Genomic DNA, 23,699 nt, shown 5'->3' with positions numbered 1-23,699 from the left:
ATACATACATACATACATACGATTTTATATATATAGATAACCAACTTTTGTTTAAATATCTGTAAAAAACAATTATTTTCATTAAACATCAAATGACAAAAATAATAAATAAAAATTAACATATGTCAAGTTTTGATTGCTTAAAACATGTTCAAAGATTATGATGCCAAAAGGTGTTTCCATTATTTTGTCCAGCCCCTGTATTGGTGTGCAAGATCTGTCCCCTGGAGTTTAAAGGGAATTGCGTTGAATCTCTTCACATCAGGATCCGCACCATTAAGTTAAAGCCACTTTATTTAATCTTCTTAAAATCACATTAAAGCATCAAATGTACCAGATCTACCATGACAACTCCTTTCAAATCTGGTGATGCTTCTTCAAGTCATTAGACACAAAAGCACAACTGCTTGCAGTTTTTGAAAGGGACAGTTGAAGCTATGTAATCAGTTCCTACCCGTTTTGATTAACTCAGTTTCTAGCTGCATACAATGTGCACGTAAACTGGAATTATAGACATCTTATTGCCTATCTCTGTACTTCACACATCACACCAAAGCTGTATCATTCACAAGGCCACCCAAGGCAGGTGCCTAGAGCCTAATCCGTGTTCAGGGGCCTGGCTGGCAACCAGAGCCGGGACAAGGTCCTCCAGCACCCAAGACTGAGACACCAAAGGGTGCCCTCCATCACCCCCACCACAGTCTTTACACTTTGGTTGCTATTTGATTATTAGGTCCACCCCCCCCCCCCCCCCCACCTCACAGACAACAACACCTTAATCTCTAGTAATCTGGCTTGCAGTCACTGCCATGTATCCCCTTTTCTTATTTCTCTCTGCTGCAGACACAATAGGGTAATGATAGCTGAATGAGTTGTGCGCCCCCTCCTACACTGCGCCCTGAGGCTGGAGCCTCTCTCGCCTCTGCCTCGGCCCTGGCAACTTTTATGAACCCTATTCCCCTTCTTACCTAATCAAAGAAAGGTGACCAACAAGGGGATCTAAATATGAGATTTTGCCTAGGTCCCCATTTCCCATGTACTCCTTACTGGGAGCATATTAGTTGATATAGGAAATCCACAATATCCAGGCAAGTCTCTCGCTTTTGACAACTACAATCACGTTAGTAAAATATTGAGTTTAGAGCGCAGCTTGGTGGACAGCCAGGCTATGTTTGTTATTGCCAAGTGCTCTCTATAGGACAAGCCATGCCAACTACACTACTGCAGTAAATCTGCAGTCCTGCTCTGTATAGGACAAGCCATGCCAACTACACTACTGCAGTAAATCTGCAGTCCTGCTCTGTATAGGACAAGCCATGCCAACTACACTACTGCAGTAAATCTGCAGTCCTGCTCTGTATAGGACAAGCCATGCCAACTACACTACTGCAGTAAATCACTAAGACTCTGTTTATTTGTTGTTTGGGTGCTGTCCTAATGCTGATAGGTGTTGCTCTTTGCTCTTGTTCAGTATGATGTTATTGCGTTTCTTTTATGCTGACGTTATTGTCTGTGTTTTTCAAACAAACAAAAATTATATTGTACTGCATTATAGCTATGAAGTGATAACAACAATACCAATAACATTTCTTTAGCACTTTTCTCCCATAGGACTCATGATGTAAAATGAAATCCATATTACCTAATATTTCTTACATCTGTCATGTATGAACTGTTTATCTACTCTAGGTGATGCTTTTATACCTGTGCTTCAGCTGTGTGTGTTATGGTTACAGGAAAATCAATAAAATATATTTGACCACCAATTATTGTCATCTGCAGAGTCGAGCTTCTGTTTCAGCAAAAACTGGGACCTCGAGTTGCACAAAGAAGCCATTCAGGATGATAGAATGTATCTGTGACCTAAGAGTAAGGGCTGGGAGCCACAGGCGTAACAATAGGGAAAGCAGCCCCTGCCCTGCGGGGGGGGCCCACTCATGGTCATTTTGGGGCGGGCAGGAGGGGTCGCAGCATGAGGGGAGCGCTTGGTAGCATGTCGGTGGGGTGGGGGGATGCCCCCCCCCCCTCACCTCGGGCTCTCCCCTCTGCGCTCCCCTCCTGCATCTATGTAAGCGTCAGCAGCAGGGGCGCAGCTATAATTGCCTCCATTCACCACGGAGGTTGCCGATCTGCAAGGGCTTCACATTACTTCCTGTTAAAACAGGAAGTAGATGCACCAATCATTAAAAATCCGGTGAATTGGAAAAAGACAGCACGGAGGAGGGAGGAGCGTCATGACGTGAGGACGTGAGCTCCGTGCCCGCCCACGTTCCGAGTCAGTGCAGCAGAGCGAGGTAGCTGGCGTCCCCATGTGCTGAGGGAGACGCGGAAGCGGCCTAAGCAGAAGACGCAGCAGGATATTCTGGAGGCGGTTGGCCTGTGGAGGGAGGATATTGCCGCGGATGCGACTGAGGTGGGTGAGTCTCCCCCCGGAAGAGCGAGGTGTTGTGCGGACTCACTGCAGGTCTGACTCCTGGAGGCCTAAGCGGGGAAAGTAAGCCGGAGGCTGGCGCTGACACGCGGAAGGACCGCTGGCTTTTGTGTGGCTCCTTGTCGGGTACTGGAGGCACAGGGAGGTGAAACGGCTCCCCCACTGGAAGACTCTGTGAGATCTTGTGAGGTGGATCCTCCGCTGCTGCTTAGAGGGCTGGGACAGACAGAGGGCCCTATACTTTGTCCATACCTCCTGCATCTGTTTCACGGAATACGTCCTGCTGGGAACTGGGCAGCTGACCTCTCTCAAATATGGCAGGGGGCACCAAGAAAAGGGGCACAGAACCCAGTACTGGACATACAGGAAATGCTGGGGCTAGTGCGCCCAAAACACCACAGAGGGCAGCAGCTGACTTCTTTGCCCCTGGAGGGACGAATAGCCCACGGGAAAAGGCCGCAGAAAAGATTATAAGACCAGAACCGGGTGGCTCACCACAGACCCTGACTGGCAAAAAATCTGCAAGTCTGGAGGAAGTTTGGGCATTTCTGAAGACCCTTCCTACAAAACAAGATATAAGCGAACAGACGGAGCAGATCCTTGCGGCTACACATGCTGAAGTAGCTGGCGTAAGGGAGGAGTTAATGGCTGCCAAAACTAGAATAGAAATGCTAGAGGCGGAATCCCGCGAACTCAAAACAGCCATAGTGGAGCTCCAGCAGCATAAGAGCAACCAGGTGAAGCTTAATAGAGCCGTATGTGCCCAGACGGAGGACGCACAGAATCGCTCACGTAGGCAAAATATCCGGATTAAGGGGATCCAGGAGTCAGTGAATCCAGAGGACCTACAGAGGACGGCCCAGGGTATCTTCAATAGGATCCTGCAAAGGCCGGAAGAGCAAGGGATATCGATCGACAGGATCCACCGAGCATTAAGGCCGGCGCCAAGAGCGGGGGAAAAAGCCAGAGATGTGATATGTCGCCTACATTATTTCGCTGAAAAAGAGGCTATTATGGCTGCAGCCTGGAGAAACCCAGAGATTTTCTTGGAGGGAAAACCAATTCAATTATTTCAGGATTTGTCGACTTCGACACTCCAGCAGAGAAGGGCCCTGCGACCTTTGATACAGGCACTACAGAAGGAGGATGCGAGGTACAGGTGGGGACACCCATTCTCCTTAAATATTAAGAAGGGGGCGATTGTATTCGCCCTAAGGGATCCGGAGGAACTCCCAGACTTATTCAGGGTACTGAACATTCCTCCGGTGGCACTGCCAGATTGGGACCCAGAGGGCATCTTCTTGGGTAAGACGCGGAAACCCCGCTGAAGAATCTCTTATGTGATTTTTGATTGCTCCCTTAGGGGGGCCTCGCATCTCCCCTGAGTGGTATAGGGTCCCGTTTCATATAGAGGGATAGAGGATGCTTTGTAAGACTTTCACTTGCCTTTAGAATCCATATGAACAATCCTGGGATGTACCGAGACTGTGGGATGAGAAGATCTGGATAGGCCCTGGTGCCGTGATAAATGAGGAACACTAATATATGTTATCGTGGTCCTAGAGGGGAGTGGGGGAGGGAGGGGGGTGGAGGGAGTGGGGTTGACGCTGCCATAGAGATAATTAAGGGTTTTGATGTATAATAAGACTACATGTGTTATTGTCTCTGTTGATGTTATTTTTGGACACACAAGGTTAATGGAAAGAACACTGTGTGGGTGGGTCTTGGGGAAGGGCCCGGGGGACCCTCCCCCAACTTGCACTTTGGACGAGGGGTACTGGGGAGGGGGATGATGTTATATGTCTTAAGGTCCACATGGAAATAATCCCATGGTTGAAACGAGAGAATTGGGTAGGAGGGTCTGCATTTGTAAATAATGAATATTATCAACACATGGTTGTCGTGGTTTGAAAAAGGGTATAGAAGAGGGGGGGTGGTACACGTAAAAAGTTATGATAATGAGGGGGGTAGCACAATAGGGAGGGTGTGTTGTATAATATAAGATCCTGTAAGAATGATTCATAGGATCACGTGGGGGGGGAGTACACACGGGTAGGTACCGGCGGGTGTGGGGTAGAAGAGGAGGGGTCGGAGTGGCCCCAACACAGGGCGCAGGAGGGAGGGATGTGGGGGGGGGGGGGGGTTGGCACGTGTAAAAGTCCTCAAATGAGGGGTGTAGTACAATAGCAAGGGTGTGTATCATAATATAAGATATTGTAAGAATGACACATGGATTTAAGTGGGGGGGGGGGGGGGTGGTTCACATGGGTAGGTATTGGCGGGTGTGGGGTAGAGGAGGAGGGGTCGGGGTGGCCCCAGCACAGGGTCTAGCGGGGAGGGAAGTGGGGGGGGTTATCTTGGGGAATAAGGGCTTTTGATGTACTGTAAAACTGCCCGAGTCACTGTTTTCTATTCATGCAATTTCTGGATGCAGATGGTTAAAGGAATCAACACTGTATAGGTGGGTCTTGGGGAGGGGCCCCGGGGGCCCTCTCCCAACTCGCACCCTGGATGAGGGGACCTGGGGAGGGTGGTGATGCTGTAGGATCTAGGGGTTTTTTTTCAATGCAATTTAAATGATGGGTGTAAAACATTAATTAGTGAGTACTTCATAGTATAGCATGTATTAAGAATGACACATGGAATCACGAGGGGGTGAGGAAAGGGGGGGGGGATTTGAAGTAGGGATTGGAGCTCAGTGTTGCCTCTCTTTGGACCAGGGTTAATAGGTATTGTTGTGGAGGTGGTCTATGTAAATATGGACGTGAGGCCCTTCTCCTCGGACCCGCTTATAATCTAGAGACCACGGGGAGAGAGATCAGAGAAAAGGAGCACTCAAGGGGTAGCGAAATAAAACGAAATAGATGACTCGGAATGGGGGGGGGTGGGGGCGCTTAGGACTTCGTCTTGATGACTCAACCTCCTGATGGGCAAGATGCCCAAAAAAGGGGGAGTATTGCACTCTCCCAAATGAGAAGAAATCTCCAGATCCCCCGTGGGGGGATGAGTGGACGATGTCTACTACGATCTTATAGGTCGATGGTTCGGCCTGTTTTTATGGTGGTCTTGGTTCTTTCTTCTAACACTAGTTTTTCTCTTATTTTTTCTTCTCTTTTTCCTGCCCCTCAATTGGCTTACCTGACCCCTATAGAGGGTGATGGGGTAAAAAGATTAAATCGGTGCCTAGAACAGAGGGTAAAAGAGATGCTTTATGTCTCTGCTTAGGATGTTCTCCCTTAACGTCCATGGCCTAAATATACCAGAAAAAAGATCGATTTTATTACAGCAGCTGCATAAATCACAGATCCAGGTGGCCTTTCTGCAAGAGACCCACCTCCGAGGGGATCAGCACCCGAAGATTACCAATAAGAGATTCCCTACCGCAATATATAGTAACAATCTGGTCGCTAAAACTAGCGGAGTAGCAATATTATTAGCAGGCTCCGTTAGGATAGAAGAAATGGAGGTATGTAGGGACCAACAGGGTAGATTCTTGTTGATTAAGGGACTCATTAATTCACGGAGAATGACCCTGGGGGTGATGTACGCACCAAACTCGGGACAAGCTGGATTTTTGGAACAATTTCTTGTCAAGGTGGATGAGTTTGCCGAAGGCTCAGTGGTACTAGCAGGAGACCTAAATCTAGTATTGGATCCTCCATTGGATTCCTCCTCAGGAAGATCCTCCCTCTCTCAGGGAGTGATACACAAGGTTAAGCAAGCTTTGATTAAGAGACAATTGCTCGATATTTGGCGTATTCAGCATCCGGTTACCAGGGACTATACCTTTTACTCATACCCCCATAATTCTTACTCACGGATCGACTATTTTTTTATCTCACATAACTTACTATCGGAGGAAATTAGCTCCACGATTGAACCCTCGTCAATTTCAGATCACTCCCCTATTAAGCTACAAATAGGATATAGGACAGCGGGCTGTGGCCCCTGGAACTGGAGGCTGAATGATTCCCTGCTTAAAAACGAGGAGATAGCAGGTAGAATAGCGAAGGAACTAGAGAATTACTTCAAGGAGAAAGCTGGAGAGGGGGTGTCCCCAGTAGTACTCTGGGAGGCACATAAAGTGGTAATAAGGGGTATACTGATAAGAGAGGGTAGTAGATTGAAAAAAGAACGAGACAGAGAGATCAGAACTTGCTTGGCGGATATTGAAAGATTGGAGGCTCTACATAAAAAAACACTGGCCAAGGATAAGCTGGAGGAGCTCTCCCTGAGGAGAGAAAGGCTCAATGAGATCCTTTTTTCAAGGGCCAAATACGCAGCATCTAGATGCAAGAGGAATTTTTACGAATTTGGGAACAAGGGGGGCAGACTCTTGGCAAGGACGTTAAAACAACAACAGAGATCCAATTATGTCCAGTTTTTGTGCGACTCCCAGGGTCAAAAACATTATAGGGATGAGTCTCTTACTCGTATGTTTGGTACTTTTTATGAGAAGCTGTATAAAATAGAGGAGGACCCTCGAGGGGGCAGGGAGAGAATGGAGGAGTATGTAGCAGCCTCGGGTTTGGATAAATTGGACCCATTAGACATAAGTAGTATGGAGGAACTGATCACGACAGAGGAGCTCCTGGGGGCTGTGGGGAAGATGGCGGGGGGGAAGGCACCGGGGCCGGATGGTTTCTCTCTGGAATACTATAGAAGATATAAAGATATTCTGGCCCCCCATTGGGTAAGGGCGTTGAACGCCCTTTGTGCGGAGGGGAGCGATCGGAGGAGCCTGGGGCGGGATACATTGGTCTCGCATATCTCTGTGATCCTGAAGGAGGGGAAGGACCCTGCCTCCTGCTCGGGATACAGACCTATATCCTTGATCAATATAGATCTAAAGGTATTCGCGAAGATACTGGCAAATAGAATGTCGGGGTGCCTAGGCGACCTAGTGCATTTTGATCAGGTGGGGTTTGTACAGGGGAGAGAGGCACGGGACAATACGATTCGTACAGTAGATATAACCCAGTGGGCAGAGTCTTCACCTGGCCCTGTTGTTTTACTTTCCACAGACGCTGAAAAAGCCTTCGACAGGGTCAGGTGGGGATTCATTGAAGTAGTTCTAAGGCATATAGGCCTGGGGGAAAACATGCGATCATGGATAATGGCTATGTACAGAGATCTTTCGGCTAGGATCAAGGTGAATGGGAAACTCTCCTCCTCCATTGAAATAAAAAACGGTACCCGACAGGGCTGTCCCCTGTCTCCCCTGATTTTTGCCCTCACCCTGGAACCATTCTTAAGAACGATCAGAAAAAACATAGACATCTCAGGGGTGAAAATAGGAAAGACGGAGCATAAGGTCGCCGCTTACGCGGACGACCTTCTGTTCTATATAACAAAGCCCAGGCTGTCCATGCCCAACCTTTTTAAGGCCTTTGATGAGTATGGAATAGTTTCCAATCTGAAAATAAACTGGGATAAGTGCGAAGCTCTCGCACTGGGGGCTAAAAATATTGAGAGGGTGGGACTAATGGAAAATTTCCCGTTTAAATGGACGGAAAGCTCCCTGAATTATTTGGGTATAAAATTGGCTTCTAGTTTGCCGGAAACAGTAAAACTGAACTATAATTCGCTTCTTGGTATCTTAAGGAAGGACCTGGAGAAGTGGGGCAAGTTGAGGTTGTCCTGGTTTGGGAGGATAAATACATTAAAGATGAACGTTATGCCAAGGCTGTTGTATCTTTTCCAGGCTCTCCCTGCCCCCCTCCCCGGGGGTTTTCTAGAAGAGGTGAATAAAATGTTTATGAATTTTGTGTGGCAGGCAAAAAAGGCAAGAATAAAGCGTTCTCTTCTAACCCAACCAAAAAGTAAGGGTGGGTTGGCAGTCCCGGATCCTCATAGGTATTATAAAGCGGCGGTTCTCACCAGAATCATTGATTGGAATAAGAACAAAGACTCTAAGCAATGGGTCTCCCTGGAACAGGAATTTATGGAGGAGTCTATAGAAACTTCCCCATGGCTCCCTTACATTCCAAAATGCCATCCATTAGCGGGGACATTAATAGAACATACCCTTAAAGTTTTTAAAAAGTTAGATAAAAAGATATCTCCTCGCCCTTCCCCGTTGATGCCAATCTTGGGTAATCAGAAATTTGAACCGGGGATGCAAAGGGGAAGTTACAAACAGTGGAGAGGAGGGGAAAGATTGCAGATTAATACGTTGATTACAAATAATCAGTGGAAAAGCGAAGGGGAAGTAGCACAAACTCTACACATTGAGAGGGCAGATTATTGGAGTCTGAACCAGTTTAGACATTTCCTCCTCGCGTTGGGCAATAAGGAACAACTTTCAAGGAGTCTAACTCAATTCGAAAAATTGTGTATTGAAAAAGGACATTCCAAAGGTACCTTGACACGTATATATACATACTTGGGCGAAGGAATAGACGAGACCCAGAGGTATAGGGATAAATGGGAGCGAGATCTAGGTAAAACGGTTTCGGCAGCCCACTGGAATAGGATAATTAGAATGTCATATGGGGCCTCTATGTCAACTAGAATACAAGAGTCAGGGTATAAGATCATGACACGTTGGTACTACACTCCAGCGAAACTTGGTAAGATATGTGGTGCTGATCCCCACTGTTGGAGATGCGGGGTGGAAGAGGGAGATCTGTTCCATTTATTATGGAGTTGTAGAAAACTCCACCCCTTCTGGAGAGTAGTTAAACACCTAATCTGGAAGGTAGCTGAGATCCCGGTGTCGGAAGAAGCCGCGGTATATCTCCTCCATCTCAACGATATAGATCTAAAACAATATAGGGGCTCCCTAGGTATGCATATGATAAACGCGGCAAGGATCGTAATCGGCCGTAAATGGAAGGCACAGACGTGCCCTACAGTTCGGGAGTGGTTGAGTGAGATAGATCACACACAGAAAATGGAGGAGCTCTCCTGTATAATATATGGGAAAGAGGTGTGGAGATGGGATAAATGGACTGAGTTTAAGGGATCAGCGGAATATCAGGATCTTAAAATAAGAGAAATGGAGGAGATATATAGTCTTCTGGGCCTGGACGGGGAATAGGGCTCCTGGGCGACGGGACTAATGGCGGACGGTGGCACCTGTTTACAGGAATTTAGGCAGAGGAGCGGGAAAAAACTCTTTCTTCTTGTCTGCTGCTGGGGGTCGGGTCTTCTTTCACACCTCAGACTCTTTCTTTCTCTTTTTCTCTATTTTTCCTTTTCCTTTCTCTTGCCAGAAGTACTGGGTGGGCTCCTCCCACATCCCCCCATCTTTACAGAGAGGAGTTGATTATGTATCGGTTTGGGGCCCCGGGCACAGGGGAGAGGGGCCAAGCGTGTGGTGGTTGGGAGGGGGGAGGAGGGACTTGGAGCCCGGGAGCTCTCCTTAGTTGTTGAAATAAGTAATATAAAGGAGTGACGGTCTTTGGTCTTTTATGCATGTGAAGGAAACTACTTTTCTATGTATCTTTTTTGATAATATGCTTTTGTATGACCTCCGGTGGTAAATGGAGGTAATTATAGCTGCTGCCGCCACCGCTGCTAACACTTAAATAGATGCAGGAGGGGAGCGCAGAGGGGAGAGCCCGAGGTGAGGGAGGGACCGTCCCCCCTCCCCACCGACGTGCTACCAAGCTCTCCCCCTATGCTGCGACCCCTCCTGCCCCTCTAAAACGGCCATGAGCGGGCCCCAGGGTGGGGGGGCGCTCAAAGTTTTGCAGGAGGGCCTGGGGACTTCTAGTTACGCCTCTGCTGGGAGTCCGGCACTTTGCGATCGGCTGCGGTCAGAAAAGCATTGCAGCAGTAGAACCCTGGGAGGGTGATTCCACAGCTGCTGCCTGCACCATTTTTGCCGCAATCCCAGAGCAATTGTATTTAAGGCAATTTGGGGAAAATTTGCCATCCGATTTGGAAATATTATAGCAATTACTTAAAGGATCGTGTAAATCTTAAAATTTTAAATCGATGTAAACACATACAGATAAGAAGTACGTTTCTTCCAGAGTAAAATGAAGTATAAATTACTTTTCTCCTATGTTGCTGTCACTTACAGTTAGTAGAAAACTGACAGAACCGACAGGTCTTGAACTAGCTAATCTCCTCATGGGTTTTCTTTATTTTCAAAAGCACTTAGTGAATGGCAGTTGCTCTGTCCAGCTGCCAAGAAAGTGAGCAGCGAGCAGGCAGGCTGGCCAGCACCTTTTTATAAATCTTTTTCAAGGAGTGTCTTTATAAAGAATGAAGGCCATGCTGAAAATCCCCTATGGAGAGATGGACTAGCCCAAAACCTATCGGTAATGTCAGATTTCCACTACTGTACTCAGAGCCAGGACAAGGTCCTCCAGCACCCAAGGCTAAGACACCAAAATGCGCTCCTCCATCCCTCCCACCCCAGCCATCACACACTGATTAAACTAAGAGGGCCACAGGGTCCCAACACCTTAATATCTAGTTATCTGGCTTGCAGTCACTGCCATGTATCCCCTTTTCTTATTTTTCTGCTTCATACACAATTAGGAATGACAGCTGAATGAATTGTGCGCCCCCTCCTACACTGCGCCCTGAGGCTGGAGCAGTGGCGGACACAGGCAGCAGTGGGCCCCTGTGCAAAATATCAATTGTGGGCCCCCCTAGACAAAAATGGGTGCGGCTATAACCTGCGGCGCTTCGCGCGCCGTGGCAAAAAATGGGCGTGGATAGAACCTGCGGCGCTTCGCGCCGCGGCAAAAAATGGGCGTGGCAATGACCGGATAAGGGCGGAGCTAACTGTAATTTAAAGTGATCCCGGGGTGAGAGTGATATGGAGGCTGCCATATTTATTTCCTTTTAAACAATACTAGTTGCCTGGCGGCCCTGCTGATCTATTTGGCTGCAGTAATAAACTGAATTACACCAGCAACAAGCATGCAGCTTAATCTTCTCAGTTCTGACAATATTGTCAGAAACCCCTGACCTGCTGCATGCTTGTTTAGGGTCTATGGTTGAAAGAATAAGAGGCAGAGGACCAGAACGGCAACCAGGCAACTGGTATTGCTTAAAAGGAGAGAAATATGGCAGCCTCAATATTATTCTCACCTCAGGTTCCCTTGAAAAGTGCAACGCAAAGACAGTGGGCCCAAGTTTTGGTGACCCTTTCCCCAGAAAATTCACATAATTGTGCAGGTTTTCTCAAGAAAATACACATAATGTGAGCAGATTTGCCCAGAAAATACATTCAATCATGTCGGCAGATTGGCCCAGAAAATACGTGCAATCATGTCGGCAGATATGCCCAGAAAATACGTGCAATGATGTCGGCAGATATGCCCAGAAAATACGTGCAATGATGTCGGCAGATATGCCCAGAAAATACGTGCAATGATGTCGGCAGATATGCCCAGAAAATACGTGCAATGATGTCGGCAGATATGCCCAGAAAATACGTGCAATGATGTCGGCAGATATGCCCAGAAAATACGTGCAATGATGTCGGCAGATATGCCCAGAAAATACGTGCAATGATGTCGGCAGATATGCCCAGAAAATACGTGCAATGATGTCGGCAGATATGCCCAGAAAATACGTGCAATGATGTCGGCAGATATGCCCAGAAAATACGTGCAATGATGTCGGCAGATATGCCCAGAAAATACCTGCAATCATGTCGGCAGATATGCCCAGAAAATACCTGCAATCATGTCGGCAGATATGCCCAGAAAATACCTGCAATCATGTCGGCAGATATGCCCAGAAAATACGTGCAATCATGTCGGCAGATTTGCCCAGAAAACACATGCAATCATGTAGCAAATTTGCCCAGAACATACATGCAATCATGTGGCAGACCTGCCTAGAACATACACGCAATCATGTGGCAGACCTGCCCAGAACATACACCTTCTACAATTAATAATAATAAAAACCATTTACTCACCTGCAGCAGCAGACCTCCTGTCCCAGCCTCCATCCGGCGCGCAGCTCCCATGGGTGGATAGGTAGCCTGGTGGGTAGGTAGGTAGGCAGCCGGGTGGGTAGGTAGGTAGCCCTTAGCCGGGTGGGTAAGTAGCCTGGTGGGTGGCTGGGTAGCCGGGTGGGTAGCCTGGTGGGTGGCTGGGTAGGCGGGTGGGTAGGTAGCCTGGTGGGTGGGTAGGTGGGTGGTTAGGTAGCTGGGTGGGTAGGTAGCCTGGTGGGTCTTTAGGTAGGTAGCCTGGTGAGTAGGTAGGTAGGTAGCCTGGTGGGTAGGTAGCCGGGTGGGTGTGTAGGTAGCCGGGTGGGTGGTTAGGTAGCCGGGTAGGTAGCCGGGTGGGTGGTTAGGTATCCGGGTGGGTAGGTAGCCGGGTAGGTAGCCGGGTGGGTGTGTAGGTATCCGGGTGGGTAGGTAGCCGGGTAGGTAGGTAACCGGCAGGGTGGTTAGGTAGCCGGGTGGGTAGCTAGGTAGCCGGGTGGGTAGCTAGGTAGCCGGGTGGGTAGCTAGGTAGCCGGGTGGGTGGTTAGGTAGCCGGGTGGGTGGGTAGGTAGCCGGGTGGGTGTGTAGGTAGCCGGGTGGGTGGGTAGGTAGCCGGGTGGGTAGGTAGCCGGGTGGGTGGGTAGGTAGCCGGGTAGGTAGCCGGGTGGGTGTGTAGGTATCCGGGTGGGTAGGTAGCCGGGTAGGTAGGTAACCGGCAGGGTGGTTAGGTAGCCGGGTGGGTAGCTAGGTAGCCGGGTGGGTAGCTAGGTAGCCGGGTGGGTAGCTAGGTAGCCGGGTGGGTGGTTAGGTAGCCGGGTGGGTGGGTAGGTAGCCGGGTGGGTGTGTAGGTAGCCGGGTGGGTGGGTAGGTAGCCGGGTGGGTAGGTAGCCGGGTGGGTGGGTAGGTAGCCGGGTAGGTAGCCGGCAGGGTGGTTAGGTAGCCGGGTGGGTAGCTAGGTAGCCGGGTGGGTAGGTAGCCGGGTGGGTGGGTAGGTAGCCGGGTGGGTGGGTAGGTAGCCGGTTGGGTGGGTAGGTAGCCGGGTGGGTGGGTAGGTAGCTGGGTGGGTAGGTAGCCGGCAGGGTGGTTAGGTAGCCGGGTGGGTAGCTAGGTAGCCGGGTGGGTAGGTAGCCGGGTGGGTGGGTAGGTAGCCGGGTAGGTAGCCGGCAGGGTGGTTAGGTAGCCGGGTGGGTAGCTAGGTAGCCGGGTGGGTAGGTAGCCGGGTGGGTAGGTAGGTAGCCGGCAGGGTGGTTAGGTAGCCGGGTGGGTAGCTAGGTAGCCAGGTGGGTAGCTAGCCGGGTGGGTGGGTAGGTAGCCGGGTAGGTAGCCAGCAGGGTGGTTAGGTAGCCGGGTGGGTAGCTAGGTAGCCGGGTGGGTAGGTGGGTAGGTAGCCGGCAGGGTGGTTAGGTAGCTGGGTGGGTGGTTAGGTAGTGGGGTAGGTAGCCGGGTGGGTGGTTAGGTAGCCGGGTGGGTAGCTAGGTAGCCGGGTGGGTGGGTAGGTGGGTGGGTAGGTAGCCGGCAGGGTGGTTAGGTAGCCGGGTGGGTGGGTAGGTAGCCGGCAGGGTGGTTAGGTAGCCGGGTAGGTAGCCGGGTGGGTGGTTAGGTAGCGGGGTAGGTAGCCGGGTGGGTAGCTATCCGGGTGGGGGGCCCGACTCCTATCCTCACTCACCTCGGGGCCCCCCTCCCGGTATGCGCGGCGGCCGGCGGGAGAGCAGAAAATACAGGAAGTCTCCGGCCAGGGCTGCAGCAGACGCTAGAGGCAGCTGCTGCTTAGTTTCTGATATGTCTCCAAGTTGGAGACCAAGCGGCAGCTGCCGCCCTCTAGCGTCTGCTGCAGCCCCGGCCGGAGACTTCCTGTATTTTCCGCTCTCCCGCCGCATGAGGGGGGGGGGGCCCGAGGTGAGGGGGGATGGGGGGCCCGAGGTGAGGGGGGAGGACAGGAGTCGGGGCCCCCCAGGTTAAAAAAAAAAAAAAAAAAAAAAAAAAATCTGCAATACTTAATGGGCCCCTGAAGCAGCGGAACTTCAGGGGCCCTCGTGCGGCGGCACGGCCTGCACGGCCGTATGTCCGCCACTGGGCTGGAGCCTCTCCAGCCTATGCCCTGACTGTACTTACTGTAAGTGACAGCAACATAGGAGAAAAGTAATGTATGGCTCGTCTTACTCTGGAAGAAACTTGCTTCTGATCTGTATGTGTTTACATATATTTTAAAAAGTAAAGATTTTCACAACAGTGGTCCTTCAAATATTTCCATACAGTGGCGGACATACGGCCGTGCAGGCCATGCCGCCGCACGAGGGCCCCTGAAGTTCCGCTGCTTCAGGGGCCCATTAAGTATTGCAGGTTTTTTTTAATTTTTTTTTATTTTTTTTAATTTTTTTTTAACCTGGGGGGCCCCGACTCCTGTCCTCCCCCCTCACCTCGGGCCCCCCATCCCCCCTCACCTCGGGCCCCCCCCCCCCCCTCATGCGGCGGGAGAGCGGAAAATACAGGAAGTCTCCGGCCGGGGCTGCAGCAGACGCTAGAGGGCGGCAGCTGCCGCTTGGTCTCCAACTTGGAGACATATCGGAAACTAAGCAGCAGCTGCCTCTAGCGTCTGCTGCAGCCCTGGCCGGAGACTTCCTGTATTTTCTGCTCTCCCGCCGGCCGCCGCGCATACCGGGAGGGGGGCCCCGAGGTGAGTGAGGATAGGAGTCGGGCCCCCCACCCGGATAGCTACCCACCCGGCTACCTACCCCGCTACCTAACCACCCACCCGGCTACCTACCCGGCTACCTAACCACCCTGCCGGCTACCTACCCACCCACCCGGCTACCTAACCACCCTGCCGGCTACCTACCCACCCACCTACCCACCCACCCGGCTACCTAGCTACCCACCCGGCTACCTAACCACCCACCCGGCTACCTACCCCACTACCTAACCACCCACCCGGCTACCTAACCACCCTGCCGGCTACCTACCCACCCACCCGGCTACCTACCCACCCGGCTACCTAGCTACCCACCCGGCTACCTAACCACCCTGCCGGCTACCTACCCGGCTACCTACCCACCCGGCTAGCTACCCACCTGGCTACCTAGCTACCCACCCGGCTACCTAACCACCCTGCCGGCTACCTACCTACCCACCCGGCTACCTACCCACCCGGCTACCTAGCTACCCACCCGGCTACCTAACCACCCTGCCGGCTACCTACCCGGCTACCTACCCACCCACCCGGCTACCTACCCACCCGGCTACCTAGCTACCCACCCGGCTACCTAACCACCCTGCCGGCTACCTACCCACCCGGCTACCTACCCACCCACCCGGCTACCTACCCACCCACCCGGCTACCTACCCACCCAACCGGCTACCTACCCACCCACCCGGCTACCTACCCACCCGGCTACCTAGCTACCCACCCGGCTACCTAACCACCCTGCCGGCTACCTACCCGGCTACCTACCCACCCACCCGGCTACCTACCCACCCGGCTACCTACCCACCCGGCTACCTACCCACCCACCCGGCTACCCACCCACCCGGCTACCTAACCACCCACCCGGCTACCTAGCTACCCACCCGGCTACCTAGCTACCCACCCGGCTACCTAGCTACCCACCCGGCTACCTAACCACCCTGCCGGTTACCTACCTACCCGGCTACCTACCCACCCGGATACCTACACACCCACCCGGCTACCTACCCGGCTACCTACCCACCCACCCGGCTACCTACCCACCCGGCTACCTACCCACCCACCCGGCTACCTACCCACCCACCCGGCTACCTAACCACCCACCCGGCTACCTAGCTACCCACCCGGCTACCTAGCTACCCACCCGGCTACCTAGCTACCCACCCGGCTACCTAACCACCCTGCCGGTTACCTACCTACCCGGCTACCTACCCACCCGGATACCTACACACCCACCCGTCTACCTACCCGGCTACCTACCCACCCGGATACCTAACCACCCACCCGGCTACCTACCCGGCTACCTAACCACCCACCCGGCTACCTACACACCCACCCGGCTACCTACCCACCAGGCTACCTACCTACCTACTCACCAGGCTACCTACCTAAAGACCCACCAGGCTACCTACCCACCCAGCTACCTAACCACCCACCTACCCACCCACCAGGCTACCTACCCACCCGCCTACCCAGCCACCCACCAGGCTACCCACCCGGCTACCCAGCCACCCACCAGGCTACTTACCCACCCGGCTAAGGGCTACCTACCTACCCACCCGGCTGCCTACCTACCTACCCACCAGGCTACCTATCCACCCATGGGAGCTGCGCGCCGGATGGAGGCTGGGACAGGAGGTCTGCTGCTGCAGGTGAGTAAATGTTTTTTTTTATTATTTATTTTAGCAGGTGTATGTTCTGGGCAGGTCTGCCACATGATTGCGTGTATGTTCTGGGCAGGTCTGCCACATGATTGCATGTATGTTCTGGGCAAATTTGCTACATGATTGCATGTGTTTTCTGGGCATATCTGCCGACATGATTGCAGGTATTTTCTGGGCATATCTGCCGACATGATTGCAGGTATTTTCTGGGCATATCTGCCGACATGATTGCAGGTATTTTCTGGGCATATCTGCCGACATGATTGCAGGTATTTTCTGGGCATATCTGCCGACATCATTGCACGTATTTTCTGGGCATATCTGCCGACATCATTGCACGTATTTTCTGGGCATATCTGCCGACATCATTGCACGTATTTTCTGGGCATATCTGCCGACATGATTGCATGTATTTTCTGGGCAAATCTGCCGACATGATTGAATGTATTTTCTGGGCAAATCTGCTCACATTATGTATATTTTCTTGAGAAAACCTGCACAATTATGTGAATTTTCTGGGGAAAGGGTCACCAAAACTTGGGCCCACTGTCTTTGCGTTGCACTTTTCAAGGGAACCTGAGGTGAGAATAATATTGAGGCTGCCATATTTCTCTCCTTTTAAGCAATACCAGTTGCCTGGTTGCCGTTCTGGTCCTCTGCCTCTTATTCTTTCAACCATAGACCCTGAACAAGCATGCAGCAGGTCAGGGGTTTCTGACAATATTGTCAGAACTGAGAAGATTAAGCTGCATGCTTGTTGCTGGTGTAATTCAGTTTATTACTGCAGCCAAATAGATCAGCAGGGCCGCCAGGCAACTAGTATTGTTTAAAAGGAAATAAATATGGCAGCCTCCATATCACTCTCACCCCGGGATCACTTTAAATTACAGTTAGCTCCGCCCTTATCCGGTCATTGCCACGCCCATTTTTTGCCGCGGCGCGCGAAGCGCCGCAGGTTATAGCCGCACCCATTTTTTGCATTTTTTGCAGGTTCTATCCACGCCCATTTTTTGCCACGGCGCGCGAAGCGCCGCAGGTTATAGCCGCACCCATTTTTTGCCGCGGCGCGCTTTGCGCGCCGCAGGTCGGGGGGGCCCACAATTGATATTTTGCACAGGGGCCCACTGCTGCCTGTGTCCGCCACTGTTTCCATATTTGTTTTTTCTCCCAAGGTTAGAGTGGGAAGGAGAGGGGTGAAGCAGGCAATTTGGGTGCCCGCTAATGCTGAAAACTTGGGCGCCGCCATAGGCACCTATAGGAATATTGGCAATGAGCTGTGATTTGATTGCCCAATAAATAGCCGATGCAGTGCCCGTTATTAATTGGGCACTGGGAGCACCCAAATTACAGCTCAATGATGATATTTCTATTCCATTGATATTGGATGATATTTCTAATACCATAGCTGTGCATGGCACAGCTTCTGGGATTCATCTGTGTCCTCGCAGAACAGGAAGTGCTGCCACGCGCGGCAGATAGTGATAACAAACCTGTAATCAATTAGTCTCAGATCCTTCCTTTGGCTAGAAAGTGTAATGGTCAAGGACTTTACCTCTGACACGAGACCTGGGTTCAAATCTCGGCTCTTCCTGTTCAGTAAGTTGCACCTATTCAGTAAGGCTGCATTTCCACTTGTGCGGTGCGAATTGCCGTGGTAAAAATTCGCATACGGATGCGAATTTCGCATGCGGGTCTATGCGAATTTTCATGTGAATTTCCATGCGAATTCGCATGGATGACGATGTATGCGAATTTAACCATGGCAGTGCTGGTGTGCTTTTCCATTGTTTCTATGCGAATTTGCATGAAAATTTGCATACCCAAACCTTATGCGAATTTCCTATTAAATACATTGTATGCGATTCGCATAGAGGTATGCACTATGCGAATTCTGATGGCTCTGCCATGCGAATTTTTTCTGCACAGAAAAACGCAAAGGAATCCTGACAAGTGGAAACAGTCCCATTCACTTGTATTGCTATGCGAATTCACGATAGTGGAAATGGGCCCTAAGGAGTTCTTGGGTGAGACACCCTAACACTGCACCGTTCTACTGAGTGCGCTCCAGTGGCTGCCTCGCAAGCGCTTTGAGTCCGACAGGAGAAAAGCACTATACAAATACTGGAATTTATTTTATTTATTTATTCCTTTCTTTCAAACATCTGCTGTCTGTAAGTAACTTGTACCCTGTGACTGAGTCACTGACATCAGAAATAAATATTCACATCTGCATTAGAGAGCCTGGAGAATAGGTGCGGAAGAGGCAGTCTCTTGTATTGACTATAAGTTTTGTCTATGTGTAGCACTAATAGCTTCTGACCCACTTCAGCTGTTTACCTGCGAGTGAGCAGTGCGGTAATCAGAATGATGTCATTCAACAAACACAAGCTGATACGACGCGAGGGCGTCTTCATGCTTAACGTGCAGCACTGTATTGATTCTATCGGCGATTACCGGTGTGAAATGAAAACATGGCAAGACCTAAGGCAAACGCTCGTTTATTTGCTTTCACTTCCAAGCGACCTATAGATGGCAGGTGATCGCCATTTGATAGCAAACAATACAGTGTTTTAAAGATTCCAGTAAGGTATGTGCTGGGTGGCCATAAGTAGCCAAAGCCGGCACTATCAGCAATGATCAGGTGATGATCATGCTAATAAACCAATAATTATGCACTGACTTCATGTATCTACACAGCGGATGCCCCAAGAAGTTATTGCTAGTATGAAATAGCTGGAGTGTTTAAAGATTTCAAAGGTTGGAGAGTGATGGACGTGCAGGTGGTGATTCTAGAGGAGAACAATAGGTCATGTGCAGATCTGAGATTATGATTGGGTTGGTATCCTGAAACTAGTGAGGAGATGTAGAGGGGAGAGAGATTGTAGAGAGCTTGGTAGGTTAGGGTTAAGGGCTTGATCACATCTAGGGCGTTTTGCGTTTTTTTCAAGCGCTAGCGATTTTGAAAATCCCATTAAAAGTGCTTGTGCAATGACTCTCTATGAGAGTGTTCACATCTGAGCGGCTCATTTCCGATCCGCTCAGCGAAGCGCTGCCTGTACCATTTTTTGAGGCGTTTTGTCTCAAATGGAAGGTATAGGGGAATCACACAACGCATTGAAAAAGTGCTTTGCTTAGCGATTTCCCAGGCGCTTTTAAGAATAAATACTGGGCTTGATTCACAAAAGGGTGATAACTGAGTTATCATGCCTACTGTGTTTCCTCTAAAGTAAGACCTACCCCGAAAGTAAGGCCTCCCTTATATTTCAAGCATGCTTGAAATATAACACCTACTCCGAAATTAAGACCTAGCTGGGGGGACGCTTTGTGTGTGGGGAGGTGTGTGGTCTCTTACCGCACCTCCCTTGTGGCTGCGTCCCCCTCCATTCCAAGTAATTCCTCTGGTGGCGGCGGCGGCATAGTAATAAATCTGGGCGCCCTTTGACCCTCACGCAGTACGCCAGGCGGGCTTTGCGCTGGTGCTCCTTTCATCAATGTGTGCCTGGGACGCATCATCCGGGCGCACACGATGACAGGAAGAGAGCGCCAGCGCAGAGCTGAACTAGCCTACTGCGTGAGGGTCAAAGGGCGCCCTCACAGATTGATTACTATGCCGCCGCCGCCACCGGAGTAATTACCGGTACTTGGAATGGCAGGGGATGCAGCCACAAGGGAGTTGCAGTAAGAGCCTCCCCATACACATAGCGTCTAGCCCCTCCCACCCCCGAAAATAAGCCCTAGCACACATTTCCTCCCCAAAAAGAATATAAGACAGTGTCTTATATTCGGGGAAAGACTGTAAAAGCTTTGCACATGCAAACTAGGGTGCTACGTAATTTGCAGTCTAGTTTGCACATGCAAACTAGGGTGCAAATTACTTAGCACCCTAGTTTGCATGTGAAAAAGCTTCTAGGCGTGATAACTGAGTTTTTAGGCGTGATAAGTGAGTTATCACGCTTTTGTGAATCAAGCCCATTGTATTTATTCTTTTCCGGTTCAAAGAGTTCACTTCCTGACTAACGTCAGGAAGTGAAAAAACAAATCGCTCTGCAAAAGCAGATAAAAAACGCAGCTCCCCCCAAGCGCTGGCAGGGGAAAAAAATGTGCTCACAAAATTGAAAATCGCTGACGTTTTCGATTTCAGTCATGTTTAGTGCAGATTGGAGGGGAGCCTGTCTGTTAGTTGGTGGTCCAAAAAGTAGTATATTACAATAGCCCAATAGGTGTTTTGTACTAACAGTGGCGTAGCAATAGGGGGTGCAGAGGTTTCAACCGCATCGGTGCCCTTGGGCCAGAGGGGCCCTCCCTCAACCACAGTATTAGCTCTCTATTGGTCCTGTGCTTGTAATAATCACTTCTATAGAAGCCTTGAATAGTAATAGTAATTATTAGCACACTGTCCCCATCTCCTTCTTGCACCTCTGACACTGTGGTTGTCCTTGGCAGGTTTTGGTGCGCCCTATCAATTGTTGTGTATAGAGTGCTTGGGGAGCCACAATGTAAAACTTGCACTGGGGCCCATTGCTCCTTAGCTACGCCACTACCGATAGCCTGGAGTTGCGCTTTGTAGCGCGTTTAAGGCCCGGCTGCGTACTTGCCCCAGTCATGCTCCAGCAGGTGCAGTATGCTCCCAGCGATGGGGTCATGCTTGCAGCCAGCCCGCACATACTCGATAAAACATGATTTGGCAAGGCTATTGCCCCGTGCAGCAGAAGGCAGGAGCTGTAGAGGGGCCAAGTGGCCACAAGGGGCTTAAGGAAGCCCGGGGTAAGTATGGTACCTGAGACGGTTTTGGTCTCAGGTACACTTTAACGAAAACATACTTTATTAAGTTAGACCCCTCTTTAGGGTTGGATAGTAGTGATTTTGGGCCACAAATATACAGTGAGTATTTTCCACTGAATTTTACCCTAGTTGTGTTATTCAGGAGGGAGAGACACAGGGTGGAACCGGAATCTGCCCATATGAGTAATAGTGAAATATATTATGCAATGAAAAGGTCACAGTTCTTATCAATAAGGTCACTAAGGGGTTTTCCCTCATAAGGTCTTTCCAACAGCCTCTGGCACATAATACAGTAATAGTCATAGCATGTGGAGCACTGTAAACAGTCACAGGCATAAAGTGAGGTGAAGGTATTACTACTATGTAAATCAGATTATAATAAGCAGGCATGGTGTGTATCAACCTTCCACTTCAGGAACCAAGGAGGAAAAAAGATAAAGTTATGATTAAAGAGAAATTTTACGGAATATAACTTGAAGAGGAACTGTAACCAAGGATTGAACTTCATCCCAATCAATAGCCAATACACCATTTTCCATGAGAAATGTTTACCTTTTCACGAATAGATCATTAGTGGGGTCTGTGTGGCTGATATTGTGGTGAAACCCCTCCCACAGTGTGATGTCAGGACCTAGGTCCTGACAGTTTTCTATCTGTGAGCCTTGTTGCATTGTGGGAAATAACAGCTGTTTCCAACTGCCAAGCAACCAGTATCTCCCTGCATGCATATGTATAGCTATAAAAAAAAAAAAAAAAACTTTTAGCCCATCGCATTTTTAGGGGTGTGGTTGTAGATTATGGCAGTTGGTGCTGTCTGTCAAACAACATGAGCAAATTACATAACGAATATCAATCATTCCTTGATTTCTCTTCTATTTGCAATGTATTGATTTCTTTTTCCCCCTTTTCACTTAAAGTGGGCCCAAATTAAAAATACAAGATTTCAGAAATAAAATCTATTTTGTAAATTATAATAATAAATAGCAATTTTTCAGCTGCATGATGACAAATATACAATATTTTACATTTATTGGAGGAACCCCTCCCTTCCTTTTAAATTGCCGGGAAAAATCCGGCAAACTGGTGGAGTAGGTGGTGTCCGGCAATGGAGGAATTGCTAATGGCTGCCACCTGTATAACCCTAGTTCTGAAAAGAGAAGGGTGACAAGCATGCACTGAAATGCTCATAGGTTTGAAGGAGTTTTTATTTATCTTTGTATGTGTTAGAGTGGTGCAACTAAATATTTTTAATAAAAACATTTTTTGGTTTGGGTCCACTTTAAGTTCTTCTTTAAATCTTTCCTTCAACTGGACTTTGTTGCCTAGAGTTTCCCAAATCCTTCTGATGTAAGATCAATTGTGTTCGTCTCCTTCTGTTCTGATCTCTGCTGGTGTCCGTTGTAATCCTCTATCCAGAAAAAATATCACCAACAATTCCAGTAGAAGAAATACAGTGGATGAAATGGCCCGAGGACTTCTGAATATGAGCGGATCCTTACTGCACAGGTACGAGTCAGGGGTCGTACATGCACAGCATGTCTTCAGAAGCACTCGGGCTGCAACTACTTCTGAAGCCTGTACAAGGTGTCCCCAAAAGCTCAAATAACTTAAAATGGGGGGACAGCGGTGGAACCATGGGATGGAGAGAGCATCAGGAAGGCTCTATGGGATCTGGAGCCTTCCCTGTTCTTAGGCACGTATCTAAGGGTTTTTTTTTTTGTTGCTTTTTGGATTTTTGGTAACTGATTTGCATGTTTTTCTAAGACTTTTTTAGGAAGACTAGCAAATCCGCTTTTTGGGTTGTTCTCCAGTTAGATCCTTCTGGATCAGGGCCAAAGGCCAAAATACATTTATTCCACACCAGAACACTGTACTGTAAAGGGGAGTATTTCAGAGGCCTCCAGGTGTGAGAGTAAGAGTGTTTCCAACAGGGCTGGATTTCTGGAAAGGCCACAGAGGCCAGGGTCTTGGGCAGCTGTAGCCCAAGGGGGCGGTTGGACATGTAAGAGGGGCAGCTGGACATTGAAGAAGGTTTGCTGCATATGGAAGAGGAGGCTGCAAATTGAAAAGGGAAGCAGCAAATGGAAAGGAAGGAACACAAGGATAAGAGATGCTGCTGCTCAAGACAGCTATACATGAAAGAGAGGCTGCTGCACATGGATGTTACACATGGAAAAGAGGCTCCACATGGAATGGGGGAGGGAGTGCTGCTGCTCATGAAAGGGAAGCAATAAGAAA

General features: G+C 49.7%; 1 long non-coding RNA gene across 2 annotated transcripts in view; it reads left to right on the top strand.

Annotated features, from left to right (window-relative positions):
* The window catches only part of LOC137541248 (uncharacterized), a 213,602-nt gene extending 190,654 nt beyond the window's left edge, over positions 1–22,948 (top strand). For both annotated transcript variants that reach the window (XR_011025110.1, XR_011025111.1), the window contains exon 4: positions 22,878–22,948. This is a non-coding gene — a long non-coding RNA (uncharacterized lncRNA). The remainder of the gene's footprint in view (positions 1–22,877) is intronic.
* Positions 22,949–23,699: the final 751 nt, after the last annotated feature.

This window comes from Hyperolius riggenbachi, chromosome 12 (assembly GCF_040937935.1).
Source record: "Hyperolius riggenbachi isolate aHypRig1 chromosome 12, aHypRig1.pri, whole genome shotgun sequence".
Classification (NCBI taxonomy): Eukaryota; Metazoa; Chordata; class Amphibia; order Anura; family Hyperoliidae; genus Hyperolius; species Hyperolius riggenbachi.
This window is presented reverse-complemented; position numbering and strand designations above follow the sequence as displayed.